Source organism: Peromyscus eremicus, chromosome 6 (genome assembly GCF_949786415.1).
Source record: "Peromyscus eremicus chromosome 6, PerEre_H2_v1, whole genome shotgun sequence".
In the NCBI taxonomy this organism is placed as follows: domain Eukaryota; kingdom Metazoa; phylum Chordata; class Mammalia; order Rodentia; family Cricetidae; genus Peromyscus; species Peromyscus eremicus.
The window spans coordinates 40517344-40532445 of record NC_081421.1 but is presented as its reverse complement, the minus strand read 5'-3'; positions in this window follow the sequence as shown (position 1 = coordinate 40532445).

Here is a 15102-nt window from a genome sequence, read left to right as displayed (position 1 = left end):
ATTTCCCAATTGTTATTGTATTTCAATATTTCTGGCAGCTGCATGTATTTTACCATAGAGCTGTATTACAAAACAAAAATATTAATAAGTATCCTAAGAACTCTGGGATACACCCTGGAGAGCAAAACTAAGAATCCATGGGGTAGAAGAAAGAACTGAGGGGAGCAGACAGAGACAATTTGTTCAATATACATAAAATATGTATAGCATTGAGTTTCCTAAGCAGAAAAAGAAACAGATAGCCAAACACAAGAGGTATTTATTATATATTACTGAGTAGAAATGAATAGAGAAGAAATTTTTGACATATCAAAGTTAAGATTTCAAAAATATAAAGCTAAGAAATCAGGCCAGTGAGATGACTAGGAGGTTCAGGGTGTTTGTCACCAAGCCTGGCAATTTGAATTCAACCTCTAGAAGCCACAAAGTAGAAAGACAGAATCTAATAAAAATTTTCCTCTGACATTCCTGTGACAAGTGCACATGCACATACGTACACACGTAAACACACATAAAAAAATAAATAAATGTAAAAATCTTAAAATAAAAAGCAAGTAAATAACACTGAAAGCTTCAAGGGGAAAACTCCACCTCACCTGTGAAGGCAAACAAATCAAAACAACATCAAACCTAAAAGCCAGAACACAAAGAGTGATATATTTCAAGCTCTGAAATAAACAGGTTGCAGCTATGAGTGCTGTACCCAGTAAACTCACCTTTTAAAATTGATGGAGAAAATAATATTTCAAGAGAAGCGTGAACTAAGGAAATTCATGAAACCCAAGCCAGCACTATAGAAAATATTTAAAGGACTATATACAGAGGCAGAAGAAAGATACTCTCAACCATGAGACACAGGAAAGAATACATCTTTTACGAAAAGATAGGGTGAACAAAAGTGTAATGGTGAGTTTTAATTGTCACCTTGAAGCAATCTAGAATCAGCTGGAAGAGAGTATCAATGAAGGATGGTCTGGATTGGCCAATGGGCATATCTGTGAGAGATTTTCTTAATTGGATCCATTGAGATAGAGAGATCCATGCTGTATGTGGGTGACACCATTTGACAGGCTGTGTCCTGGACTAAACAAAAAGCAGAGAGTGCACTGAGAATGCATGTATCAACTAATTGCTCTCTGCTGTTAACTGTGAATGGAATGTGACTACCAGCTTCAATTTTCTGCCTCCTTGACGGCCCCATAATGACAGACTATAACTGTGAGTCAGGAGCACTCTTTCTCCCTTAAACTATGTTTGTGCAGGTATTTTATTACAGCAGTGGAAAGAAACTAAGACAAGAGGAAACCTGGAAAGAAATCCAACACAGAAAAGGAGCAGCTGTTACTAATTATTACTACTATTTTCTTATTATTAATAAGGAAGAAAGAAAACAAGGTATAACAATTGTATTTAACTTGCATACCAATCATCAGGGCCTCTAATTTCATAAAAGAAACATGAAAAGCCTTGAAGGTGGAAAAAAAATCCCTGATCCCTCGCTTCAGTACCCCATTCTCATCTCTAGATAGAACTTCCATCTCAAAGTCAACAACGGACTTAAGAGCTGAACTGCATCATAAATCAACTGGATTGAACAGAAAACTATGGAAAATTCTATCCAACAAATACAGAGTGTGCCTTCTGCTCAGTAGATTACTATATGTTCTCTGATCACATTCTTGCCACAAAGCAAGCGTTAACAACTAGAAAAGAATGGAAATAATTGCCTGTATCTTATCAGAATTCAGTGAAATAAATCTAGATACCAACAAGAGAAACCATAGACATACACAAACACGTGAAGACCTGTGGGACGAGCAGTGATTCATTGAAGAAATCAAGGATGACGTTGAAGACTGAATGAAAATGAAGCCCAACTTACTAAAACCTCTAGGGAACAGTGAAGACATGGACAGGAGCAAAGTTTATAGTTACAAGTGCTTAGTCGAAAAAGCAAAGAGGTGTCGAATAAATAACATAGCAGTACACATTAAGGTCCTAGGAAAACAAGGACAAACCAAAGCCAAATGCAAGAGATGGCAGGAAATAATATGCCCCGGGTATCCCACCCCCGAGTCTCCACCCAGAAGACTTTAAGTTCTACCACAGAGATACTTACACAGTCATGTTATTACTGTACTATTCATAATAGCCAGAAAAGGAAATCAGCCTTTATCTATCATCAAATGAGTGAATAAAAACTGTGGTCTAATATACAGTGAAATTTTGTGCAGCTTTCAAGAGAAATAAAATGGCATTTTCAGGAACATGAATGGACCATGTGTATTTTACGCAAATCCTAGATTTTAATGTTGAGATAGGTGATATGGATGCTGTGGAGAGCAGGTTATAAAGCCAGGAAGGAGACTATGAAAGGGGAAAGTTGTTCTTCAGAGGGCCATAGAAAACATGTGATGTGGGAGCAGAGCAGAGGCTGTTGGAGACATAAGGGGACCCCGCAGGAGCTGGCAGGGAGTGGAGCAAGACCAACAAGAATGAAGTGTATATGGAAATGCCATCAGGAAACCCAGTGCCTTGCTAATTTAAAAGATGAAGTTAAAAAGTTAAAATTAAAACATTCAAAAGGAATTATTAGCTGGAGAAGTACAGTGCTTGTCTGAGATGGTCAAGGGCCTGGGTTTGATCTCCAGCACTTCAAAATCCAACTAGAGAGCACTGTTCACCCCGACAGCATCTTCTCTAACGAAACTGGCACCTCGCCATCACCACCCCAGTTCAAACACCAACTGTCACAAACCTTGGGAAAACGGCAGCACTCGGCCTGGAAGCTGTGTCTTCTGTTCCCTGGCCCTGCACACTCACAGTGGTCCTCGGGGTCCTGTGAGGGAGCCGTGGCAGGTGCTGGAGCCTGTAACCTGCTCTTTAGGCTCTTTTCAGTGTCTGCTACTCTCCTATTTTCACTCTCCTTTTTTTTTTCTTTGCCCGATCAAATAGGACATGGAATAGGAAAACATGTGGATGGGTACTTCAACATATGATTATCCACTGGGTTAGATCCACTGGGTTAGATCCAAGAAACAGCGCGGGTCCGGTGTAAAGTAGCAATTTCAATGGCAAGGGAAAAAAGAGAAAAAATGTTTTTTGGTTTTTTTTATTGATATTTAATGTGCACTGGAGTTTTGCCTGTATATATTCTGTGTGAGGGTGCCAGATCCCCTGGAACTGGAGTTACAGACAGTTGTGAGCTGCCATGTGGGTGCTGGGAATCGAACCTGGGTCCTCTGGAAGAGCAGCCAGTGCTCTTAACCACTGAGCCATCTCTCTAGCCCCAAGAAAAAATGTTTTATGAGTGATAACGACATCTTAAAGTGTCGGGTCACGTATGAAGTCAACCAGGGAGAGATCTGATAGTGTCTTTCATACATGATGAGGCAGTGAAAGAGGGAGGGCCTGGGGGTGCCCTTCTCGTCTGTATAGACAGAATGGTGTAGGTTAGTCAGGAAGGGGAACCAAGTTACAGCAACTGAGTTTGACTTATTCAAAGCAATTAGGATCTAGGACAAACTGAGGTCACTGGGCTTGCTTTACAAACGTGTCTACTGCTGAGCCATCTTAACAACCCCCAAACCATACCTTCAAACATCTTATTCTGAGGGCCAGGGATTAAAGACGGAGGGCAAGCCCAAGAATCACAAAGTGAATTAATCTGAAATCATCTCCAGGGTTTTCAGTGTACCCAGGACTTTCCAGCAAATTTTTTTTTTCCAAATTAATTGTATGCAGTGCCTAGTATTCGTAACACACAAGCCTGTGTTATTTCAGATGTATGGTCCGTGCAATGGAAAACTGGCTGTTGCTTCTCCTAGATGTCAGGTACAGCTGTTTTACCTTTGAAGTAACTGACACAATTCTAAAATTCCCTCACTTTAGTAAGCATGGGTGCTATGTCTGTGTACTGTGTGCAAAAGGCTTTCAAATGGGAGTTTGCCCTTTGACATCTTATCATGTAGCCTGAAGTGTTCACGTGGCGAACACATGGCAGGTGCGTAGCTCTGCGCCTCTCAGCTCTGATGGAGCAGGTGTGACAGGAAGATGCTCTGAGGAGGAGTGGGGCTGGATTCAGATGATGAGGTTGGGCTCTCAGATTAAAAGAGGATGAGAAACAGGCCAGGAAGTGTCTTTGGTTACAATGTCTTTGTAGGAAGCTTTGTCTGCCAGGTTGCAGGCATCCAGCCATGCTGATGGAGCCCTCTACTGGGACAGGAGGAAATCTTGTAAAAGCACTTTATGTTCTCAGGCCATGTTAGTTCAGGAATCTAGAATCGTACTGGTTCCAAATCCCAGGGATTATTTTTCCCAATGGGATACCAGGAAGGGCAAGGAGCCCACCCACTGGAGGCTCCATCTCATCTCATCTAAAAATGAGAGTTCACTTGAAAGGAAAAAACCATGACCAAGGATGCTGCTAAAGATGCTTTCTACACATAAATAATCATCTAGGGTAGTGGTTCTCAACCTGTGAGTCATAGGCTCTTTGAGGGTTCAAACGACCCTTTCACATGGATTGCCTAAAACCATCATAAAACACAGATATTTACATTGTGATTCATAACAGTAGCAAAATTACAGCTATAAAGAGTAGCAATGAAAATATTCTGGGCGGTGGTGGCGCACACCTTTAATCCCAGCACTCGGGAGGCAGAGCCAGGCGGATCTCTGTGAGTTCGAGGCCAGCCTGGACTACCAAGTGAGTTCCAGGAAAGGCGCAAAGCTACACAGAGAAACCCTGTCTCGAAAAACCAAAAAAAAAAAGAAAAAAAAAGAAAATATTCTTATGGTTGGAGTCACCACAATATGACGAACTGTATTAAAGGGATGCAGCATTAGGGAGGTTGAGAACACTGCTCTAGGGGATATTTCCTAGGGCAAGCACATAGAGGATGCTTCAATTAGAGATGAGACTGTATTTCCTGTTGGCAGGAGAACTTAGTAGTGTCATCAACTACACTGCTCTCGCAAGTATTCAACACATAAAAGTGAGCAGCAATTGAGGCTAGCACTAACATTCCCAAATGCCACTGAGGCCAGTGTGCTGCAGGGCTAGATTCCCTGCAAGGAGGCCATGGGAGACTATTGTGTAAAGCTCTCAAGGAGAAACCTAAGTCGGAATGGAGACCAAAGCATGTTAGAAATGTCAACATCACAGGGCATCTGTTGAGGAAAGGGGCAGGCATAGAGCAAAGCTGGCCCAAGTAACAAGCTGCATCTGCTAGGCAGATGCATAGTAGCAGATGCATAGGCAGAAGAGCTGAGTGGCTGCCCAAGGAGATTTGGCACAGTGATGATGCCATTATGCGTGTCAGATGCCGGGCATGGAGCTGCAGGGTTTGTTGCTTGCAGTGTTTGGATCTTCCCTTGGTCTACATTTATTCTATCCCCTCCTCCCCCGTCCCTTTGGAATGGCAATGTTTACTTTGTGCTGTTTTATATCAGAAGTCTCTAGTTCGATGTTGATCTTACAGGGGCTCATAGGGGAGAGATTGCCTTGAGTCTCAGAAGGGACTTTAGAATTTTGGAGCAGGGTTAAGTACTATTGAAACTTCTGAAACTGGAATCGATGCATTTTGCACTATGAAATGGCTGTGAGCCTGTGGGAGCCAAGGGCAGAATAGGAAAGCGTTTCCCATAGTCTCATGCATTTGAACACTTGGTCCCCAGCTGGTCGTGCAGTTTTGTAGGCTGTAGGACTTTTATGAGGCAAAGACTTATTGGAGGAAATAAATCACTGAGGGCAGGCCTGTTTATAGGCACAGTGTGATCACCCACCTCACACTCTTGCCATGATACTTTCCCCAATATGATAGACTTTATCCTGTCTAAAACTATGAGATTATGGGGGCCGATTACATTCAAACTACCACAGATATCAACAAAACATGGTGTATCAAGTTGCAGTAAGACTAAGCACCACCCCTTGTGTTAGGCTGGACAAGGCAACGCAGTATGAGGAATAGGTTCCCAAGAGTCAACAACAGGGTTAGGGGGAGTCACTGCTCCCGTTAGGAGTCCCACAAGTAGACCAAGCTACACAACTGTCACATATATGTAGAGGCTAGTTCCATGGAGGATCCCTGGTTGTTGGTTCAGACTCTGTGAGCTCCTATAAGCCAAGGTTAGTTATTCTGTTTAGGCCAAGCTTGGGGCTGCTGAAGAGAGGGAGAAAGGATTGTATGAGCCAGAGGGGTCAAGGACATCACAAGAAAAGCCAAGTAGCTTTTTTCTAGTAACTAGACGAATTATTACTACAGTGATGATCTACTACATACCCAGAATCCTCTTTAGTGTAAAATTACCACATGATGGACAGATTCAGCTTTAGCTTAAGCCCTATCAAAAGAGTTATACCTAGTTGCTCACTATACATAAAAACAGACTTGGTGGGCCTTAACATAGATGTCAGACAGGGATTAAGGGAGCAGTGAGGTGGTAGAAGTGACTCCTGTTATAGTGCTTGGGCATACAGGAAGGGGCAGGTAAGGTTTGCAAGAAGTGATATCTTCCCGGATTCCTATTGGAACTCATTTGACTGATAGAGAGCATGGGAAGGAGAGTCCACACAGACATAGCAGGTGAGAACATGCATGGTGTGCTCATAAAATAACCAACGTGCTCTGACAGTGTGGGACTAGCTGGGAAAACAGGAGGCAAGAAGCTGGGCTGTGGGTGAGAATAGCCTATGGTGCTGACATCAGGTTTGTGCAGAATGGCTGGCCACGTGAGACTTTTCAAGGCATAGTAGCAGGAGTGTGAGTTAGCTAACAGCCCTGTGCCCATCAGGAAGCAGAGACAGAATCAGAAGTAGGGCCTTCCTATAAAAACTCATGGTCTTCCCCCAGTGAGTTATATCCTCCAATAAGTCTCTGCCTCCTAAAGATTCAACAGCTTTGTAAGCAGCATCACCAACCATGGACCAAGAGTCCAGAACACAGGAAAATGGGAGACATTTCACATCGAAACCACAACATTCTGCCCTTGGTCCCCATAGGCTCACAGCCATTTCATAGTGCAAAAATTGCATCTATTCAAATTTTCCTGTAGGACAGCAAAACATGTAGGGTTAGCCTACTAGTAACATACTAGATTACACTATATGGAATTGCTGACACGTGATCCATTGTTTTATAACAATGACAAACACATATGGCAAAACCAGATACATTTCAATATTTTATTTCTTACCCTGGAAAAACCTTTGCACATAGCATATGGCTATATATCTGAAGTTTCCTCATTCTTGGAGAATGTCATGAATGCTGTTGAGGTATAATAGCATGTTGAAGTTTTTAATTTAGCCAAGTCAGTGAAACACAGTTTGTATATTTTAGTTTTAAACTTGATTAACTCTGAATGGCAAATATGGACATTCCATGATGACTCCCGGCTCCAATAGTGGCAAATCAATCATTGAACTTATAGTGTGTACAGGGAGAAGAAAAGAAGGAAAAAGATAATTAAAGAAAGTTTTTGATGATAAGAACTACTAGCTGTTGAAGGCTGCTATTGGGAGCTGGCAGGAATACAGACATGCCATGATTTCCAGAATCCTTGGGTGACCTGGGACGCTCCTCATTTCTTCGTTTATTCAGGATTCCTGCTTTTACAACAGTTAGACTGCGTACTCATTGCCGAATAAATGAGGCACTTGGCTGTCACAGACACTGAGAAAATCACTGCTGATTGGCATGAAGGAAGGCGATGGCACAGTGTGCTGCCAGCCCCCAGCCTGAGCTCCTCCTGTCAGCATCCCCAACGCAAAGTGATTTTAGATTTTACAGAAAAAGCCTGCGACTCAGATGCTGACTTGTCCAGGGGCTCATTTTCCTTTCAACCCAGATGGAAACAAAATAGGGTAATCATAACCATCTGTTGACAATGTAACACAAGCTATATAGAGAGAATTAGTGTCAAGGTCAGGGGACTGACATTTGCTGGGGCATGAGAGCAGCTTTTTAATCCCATGGTAATGATGCTGCAGCATTCCTGCAAGCCCAACAGATGCCAGGAGGATGCTAAGAGAAAGAAGACCGCACAGAGCATCTGCAAATACAGTGTGCTTTTGCCCCTGTCATTGTGTCATTAATCTGGTGACATGATTAGTGTTGCATTGCCTTCTGTATCCCACATATGCTAACAGCAAGCAACAACTACATTAACAACCAAAATGTTCCTATGGTTTAAACCTCCGTGTCATATCATGTTTTGAGACACGTAATCATAACCCAGGAGACAAGCAATTGGAACACATTACTGTGCAAATGTTTTCAGTTCCTGTTACAAAAATTATTTTCTGAAGGCCTGCGTAGAAAGACCCTATCCTGAAATGGGCATTCACTCTGGAAGAGTTCTATTCTTCTCTTTGAGTCACTGAATTATTATAGTTTGTGATCTAGAAAACCTGATTGTGTGCCAGAGGTCTCCAGGACCAAGGAGCTGCCCTTATCTTCTTAGAAATTCACCAGTCCCCACCTGCCTGGGTATTTCTTGTAAGTTTCAAAGGGTGCTCGTCATTTACCCTGCCTGCTCCTTCTCCAGGATATGACAAGTACCTGTGTCATGATGCTACAACAGTCTGGTCATACTATTCCATCAAATACGCATTTGCTGTAGAATTGAGAAACTGCAGTTACTTGGAACAATGTCTCTAGGGACAAATGATAGATGCTTTATTTCCAAAGCTTGAAAACAGCTTCCATGTTGGAGATGATCCTTTTTTTATATTCAGATAAACAACAACCAAGCCCCTCCTGGATGGCACTCTTCCTCTGACTGTGTAAGCTTCATTAGAGCTGTTAATCATAATTAGTTTTGGGTACAATGATCCCAGGGATTTTGACTTTGGAGCTAATAAAATAATGGTGGACTCTGCAGTAGAGACATGGGAATAAACATTAAAAAGCAAAGCATAGAGCTCAGAGCATAGAAATAAGAGCATGTAAAGAATTATTTCTGTGCTGGTTAATTTCATGTCAATTTAGCATAGGCTAGAGTAATCTGAGAGGAGGTAATTTCAATTGAGAGATGCTTCCATAAGAATGGGCTGTGGACAAGACTGTAGAGCATTTTCTTAATTAGTGATTGACATGAGAGGGCCCAGCCCAAGGTATCAGCTCCTGCCTCTAGGTTCCTGCTCTGTGAGAGTTCCTGTCCTGATTTTCAGTGACAGACTATGGATGTGGAAGCATAAGCCAAATAAACTCTTTCTTCCCCAACTTGCTTTTGATCATGGTGTTCCATCATAGCAATGGTAACCCTAACTCAGACAATTACCAAACAAATAAAAAACCTTGGGGATTGGCAAGTATTTTGAACTTTTTATTTCATAATATGTGGTTGTTTCTACACTCTGAGCCCTGCCCTGTAGCATTACTGCTTCATTAAATTACCCAAAAGGTCTCTGTGGGAACAAACGCAAGTCATCAAACTGTAAATCTGAAACTAATGTAATAAAAATTATTTTTTGTTTTGTTTTTGTTTTTCAAGACAGGGTTTCTCTGTGTAGTCTTGGCTGTCCTGGAAATCAATCTGTAGACCAGATTGGCCTTGAACTCAAAGGTCCACCTGCCTCTGTCTCCCAAGTGCATGGAGAATTCTTCTTTAGAAGAAAACTAATTGCTGCATGAGTATATTTTCACTTAATGCTAAATGACTGGCCTTTTGCAAGAATAGATGTAGCTTCAGGAAAAATGACAAAGGACATTGTTCTCTGAGGTACTTAATGAGCTCTGAGAATTTGACTTGGAGGAAAGAAAATCAATCTTTGGAATATTTCAATACACAGGATACAGCAAAGTTTGTGACAAATTCTGAAAGGTCAGAAAAGAGTTGATCTCTGATTTTAGTAAGATTGGTTGGTTTATTTTTTGGTTTTTGCTTTAGTTTTTGTGTGTGTGTGTGTATTTTGGTGTGTCTATGTGTATGTTTTGTTTTGTTGTTGTTGTTGCTGCTGCTATTTTTTTCACAATTTCCTTGAACCAGGCTTTTCTATAGAAACAGAATTGATATATATCCTATCAAAAAAATTCATTAGAGCGGCTTACAGAATATAGTCCAGCTAGTCCAGCAATGACTGTCTCCTGAAGAAAGGCAAAGAATCTCATAGTTGTTCAGTGCACAAGACTGGATGTCTCAGCTAGTCTTCAGTCTGGGTTAGAAACCCCAAGAACTAAGTTCTAAAGCAGTAGAGGAATGCTTCAGTAGCAGGATAGTTGAACTAGCCAGTGAGAATGAGGGCAAGCAGGCAAAAAACAGTCTTTCTTCTGTTTTTTTTGGAGGTTTTTTGTTTTTTGGTCTTTTTTGTTTTTGTTTTTTTTATGTAGGCTGCCAGCAGAAGATGTGGTCAGATTTAGTATAGGTCTACTTACCTCAAATGAGGTAGTCAAAAATAATTCCTCCCAGGTGTGCCCAACTACTTGGATTTAAGTTGATTCCAGATCAAATTGACAACTGAGATTAGCCACCAGACATGGGAATATATGCATATAGCATATATGTACACATATATTTCAGGTATATATACATATATATCCATGTACGTGCATATATGTTAAAATTGGCTTGATTTTACACGTAACTTTTTAGGATTCTTGTTTAATCCAACAGTTAACGATGAGGTGGAAATGGCCCCTTTTGTCTAACATTATGGAAAGGACAATACAACCCGAAGAAATTAGGAGATGTGATTAGGGTCATGTGGTCAGAAAACAGGTGCACTTGAGTATGAACTTGGTCACTGTGACACACAGTGAAGCTTCTTTGACACAGACACAGGGTCCTCATTAGCACTCTCAGCGGTCAGTTCTTAACCCAGAGCTCAGCAGCATCCTTCCAGGGGAAGCCAAGTTTAAGAAGGGTCCTCCTTGAGCCCAGTTTGTTTGATATACTTGGCTTTTACACCTGGGCTCCCGCTGTCCCTTCAAGGGTTCATGGTCTGAAGGAGACACTAGCTCAGAAGCGGACACAGAAAGCGTATGGACATCGAGTGATGGAATCCCTGGGACCCAGGAAGCGGGCATAACCCTGGCAGGCAGAACTCAGTTCCACCTCACTTTCTGTGGCAGAAGCTGAAATTAAATGTCTTCTTTAGACTTAGCACAACCATTTCTTCTTTTCCTGTTTTCATGATTTTTATTTGATTTTTTTTTCTTTCTTATTCCATGGGCTGCCTGTTCACATGCTCCACGGTTTCTGTTGCTGTACAGAAATGATTTAGTTTTGTGAGATCTCATTGTTGGGTCTTGGTCTTATAGCCTGTGCTACCAGGGTCTTAATCAGTAAGTCCTTACCTGTGACTATATGTCGAAGGGAAGCCTCTACTAATTCATGTAGCAGTTTCAGGGAATCAGATCTTATGTGGAGGTCCTTGATTCATTTGGAGTTGAGTTTTTACAAAACTGTTTATTGATTCCATTCCTCTGTTTATTCACTGATTCAACACACACACATCTTTATTGATCACCTGACCTTGTCAGTTGCTGTGTTGATTGGGAGCCAGACAATGTCTCTGCCTCAGGCAGTACTCAATCCTCGTTATAGGAGGGAAGAAATGAGTTCAGGTGAGGATGGGGTGTATCTAAAACCTTGGATGCTGTGATTCACAGAGAACTGCACATCTCTTGTCTCCAGCCCTAACTTGTACTTTGAACATAACTGGCATTTTCTGGCTTTTATCTGACTATTTTCAGTCTAACCCTAGTGATGTTCCCTCAAGCATTTCAGATAGTTCCCAGTCTGTATCCTATGTAATCATAAGCAATCCTGGTGACCCTTCACATAACAACCTGCTGACCTTTCCACCTCCCCATTCTGCTTCTTAGGAGTTCTGCCTGTCCCACCAGGAACCACAGCTAACAGGCTAAAGATGGATGGAGGAAGCAGGAAAGCCACTTCTTTCTTTCATGTTGGCCTTGCTGCCGACAAAGTGTCTTCAGTGAACCTATTTGTTCTGGCCGTGCTCCAGGCTATGTTCTGATCTGGGATGAGTGTAGATGTAATTCAGTGTAGATGTAGCCAACGGTTTTATCAGACAGAAAACACAGAGCCGATTCAGAGAAGAAAGCCAAGAGGTCAGAGCCAAGAGCCTCACCCTTCCTGATTCAGGGATCCTCCTCAGCCAAGAGAGCTCTTCGAAAGAGGAGCCCTCCTTCCTGTGTGTCTGTCTCTATCATCTCTCTGTTATGGCTTCTGATTGGTTGTAAACCCAATCATGTGACTGCCTCGTCACTGCCTGTATGTACCGCCCTCCAGGTCCTTAAAGGCGTACACCACCACTGCCACACACTTGCTATGGCTCTAATAGCTCTGACCCCAGGCAACTTTATTTATTAACATAAAATACCACCACAGATGAGGTCAACAGTAAATGGATCAGATGCAGGTCTCACTGGCTGCCACTGTTACTCTCTTCTAATCACTGAACGCTTTCCAGCAGGACCAATGTCTGGTTATGTCCACATTCCACTTTACAAGCCAAGTCTCACTGGAAGCCCACTGTGAGTTCCACAGCAACTTCCATTAATTCATTAACAATATTGGTGGTGGTGTTTGTATAGCAACTTGTAGAGGCAATGAACTTAACTTGTGAAGAAATCCACAAGTTTGAGAAGAAGAGGTAAAGAACCCACCCGCAGGTGAAGAGCCAAATAAATACACAAATACATCTTTATGTTATCAAATAAATCAGAGAGAGAGTGAAATAAAGAATAAACTGTGGGGATGGGTCTTGAGAAGGGAAAGTCAGGCCTTGGATTTGGCTGGTAGACACTGAATATATTTATTTGGGAGAATCATGGATGACTGTGTAGTCTTCTGTGTGTACAGTACACAGTAATTAAAAGGTTTATTTACTAGAACAAAGCGGGGTTAAAAATTGAGTGTACTTGACCATGTACCAATGTACCAAACGCAAGGTAGTCTATGTATATAATCCCAGCACTTGGGAAGCAGAGTCAGAAAGACCATGAGTTCAAGGCCATTCTAGGCTTCATAACAAAGTAATTTCTCAAAAAAAAATTTCTAAAGTTCCAAATGCAAGTAACTTGGGCATATAATTGAGGAATCACTAAGCTCAGGCTCTGCTGGAGGAAATAGTCTCCAGCCTTTCCTAAGAGGAAAACTGCCTCCACTCTCAAATGGAGCTGCAGGTGTCTTCTTGTGTCCATGGCTTGGGGTAGTACAACTTTATTTCCTTCTGCCCTGGTACTTGGGTGTATCTTTCCCATATTCCATAATCCATCCAGTCTGGGATTACTTATAATTACATGGGATTAACTTTTTCTTGTACATTTTTTCTTGTTTTTTCTTGAAGCAATAACCATTTCACGGGAGGTAAACTTTAAAATTTTTATCTGTTTAAATGTCTTTATTCCATCTCTACACTTGAATTGTGTTTTTCCTATATGAGTATTTAAGCTGGAAATAATTTACCAACTGGATTTTAAGAGAGGGTCCCATTGTCTTCTTTTCTTTTTTTAATTTTTATTTTGCAATACAATTCAGTTCTACATATCAGCCTCGGATTCGGATTCCCCTGTTCTCCTCCTTCCGGCTCCCCTCACCTTCCCCCCCAGCCCACCCCCCATTCCCACCTCCTCCAGGGCAAAGCTTCCCCCGCGGACCTAGATCAACCTGGTAGACTCAGTCCAGGCAGGTCCAGTCCCCTCCTCCCAGGCCGAGCCAAGCAACCCTGCATAGGCCCCAGGTTACAAACAGCCAACTCATGCAATGAGCACAGGACCCGGTCCCACTGCCTGGATGCCTCCCAAACAGACCAAATCAACTGTCTCACCCATTCAGAGGGCCTGATCCAGTTGGTGACCCCTCAGCCATTGGTTCATAGTTCATGTGTTTCCATTCGTTTGGCCATTTGTCCCTGCGCTTTATCCAACCTTGGTCTCAACAATTCTCGCTCATATAAACCCTCCTCATTCTCGCTAATTGGACTCCCAGAGATCCACCCGGGGCCTAGCCATGGATCTCTGCATCCAGATCCCTCAGTAGTTGGATGGGGTTTCTAGCATGACAATTAGGATGTTTGGCCATCCTATCACCAGAGTAGGTCAGTTCGGGCTGTCTCTCGACCATTGCCAGCAGTCTGTTGTGGGGGTATCTTTGTGGATTTCTGTGGGCCCTCATAAGAGGATACTATATGTGGAACATTGTCTTCTTTCTAAAATATTTTATTAATTATTTAAAATTATTTGTATATATTTACAGTACATTTTGATCATAATCATCCCTTACTTCTCTCAGGTCTTCTCTTTACCCCAAGCCCTCCCAACTTTGAGAAGGACCCTGCAGGTGTCCAGACAGGGAAGCAAATTGCAAAGAGGTAAGAATGAAAGCCCAGTTCAGACCGACTTCCTCAACCTGGATTGGACTTGGGGAGTCTGATGCCAGGGGGCTTATTTCTAGTATAATTTAGAAAAAATCCCCAGTACCAAAGAAAGCATATTTACATGAAAACTCAACTCAAGGTATTTGTCATTTCTTCCAAGTAGATGGGTTCTAGAGATATACTACCTGGATTAGCTTAAGGGCCTAGGCCAATACCAAAGAAAGCATAATTACGTGAAAACTCAACTCAAGGTACATGTCATTTCTTCCAAGTAGATGGGTTCTAGAGATATACTACCTGGATTAGCTTAAGGGCCTAGGGAAGGGTCTGGCCCAGTCTAGGTCATACAGGTAGTGTAGAGGTCATTTGGCCTATTAGCCACCTCTGGTCTTGGTTATGGGAGATTAGGGGAGCCCCTGGATATACAGATAATGTAAAGGTCATTTAGACTATTAGGTATCTCCAGTCCTAGTTGTGGGAACTTGGGGGACCCCCTGACTGTAAGTCATTTAGATTACTAGCCAGCTCCAGCCCTGATTGTAGGAACCTGGTGTGACCTGGCCCAACAGATAATGCAGATCACCAGGCTTCTTGATTAACATTCCTGTTTCCCTGGATGTCTGTGACTGCAAAGACCTTCATACTCTCAATACAACTTCAGGTTTTCTTCTACTTCTTGTTTTTTTTCTTTAACCCACAGAGGCCATTTTGTGTTACACATATATACAAGGGTATGGAACACCCGCTGT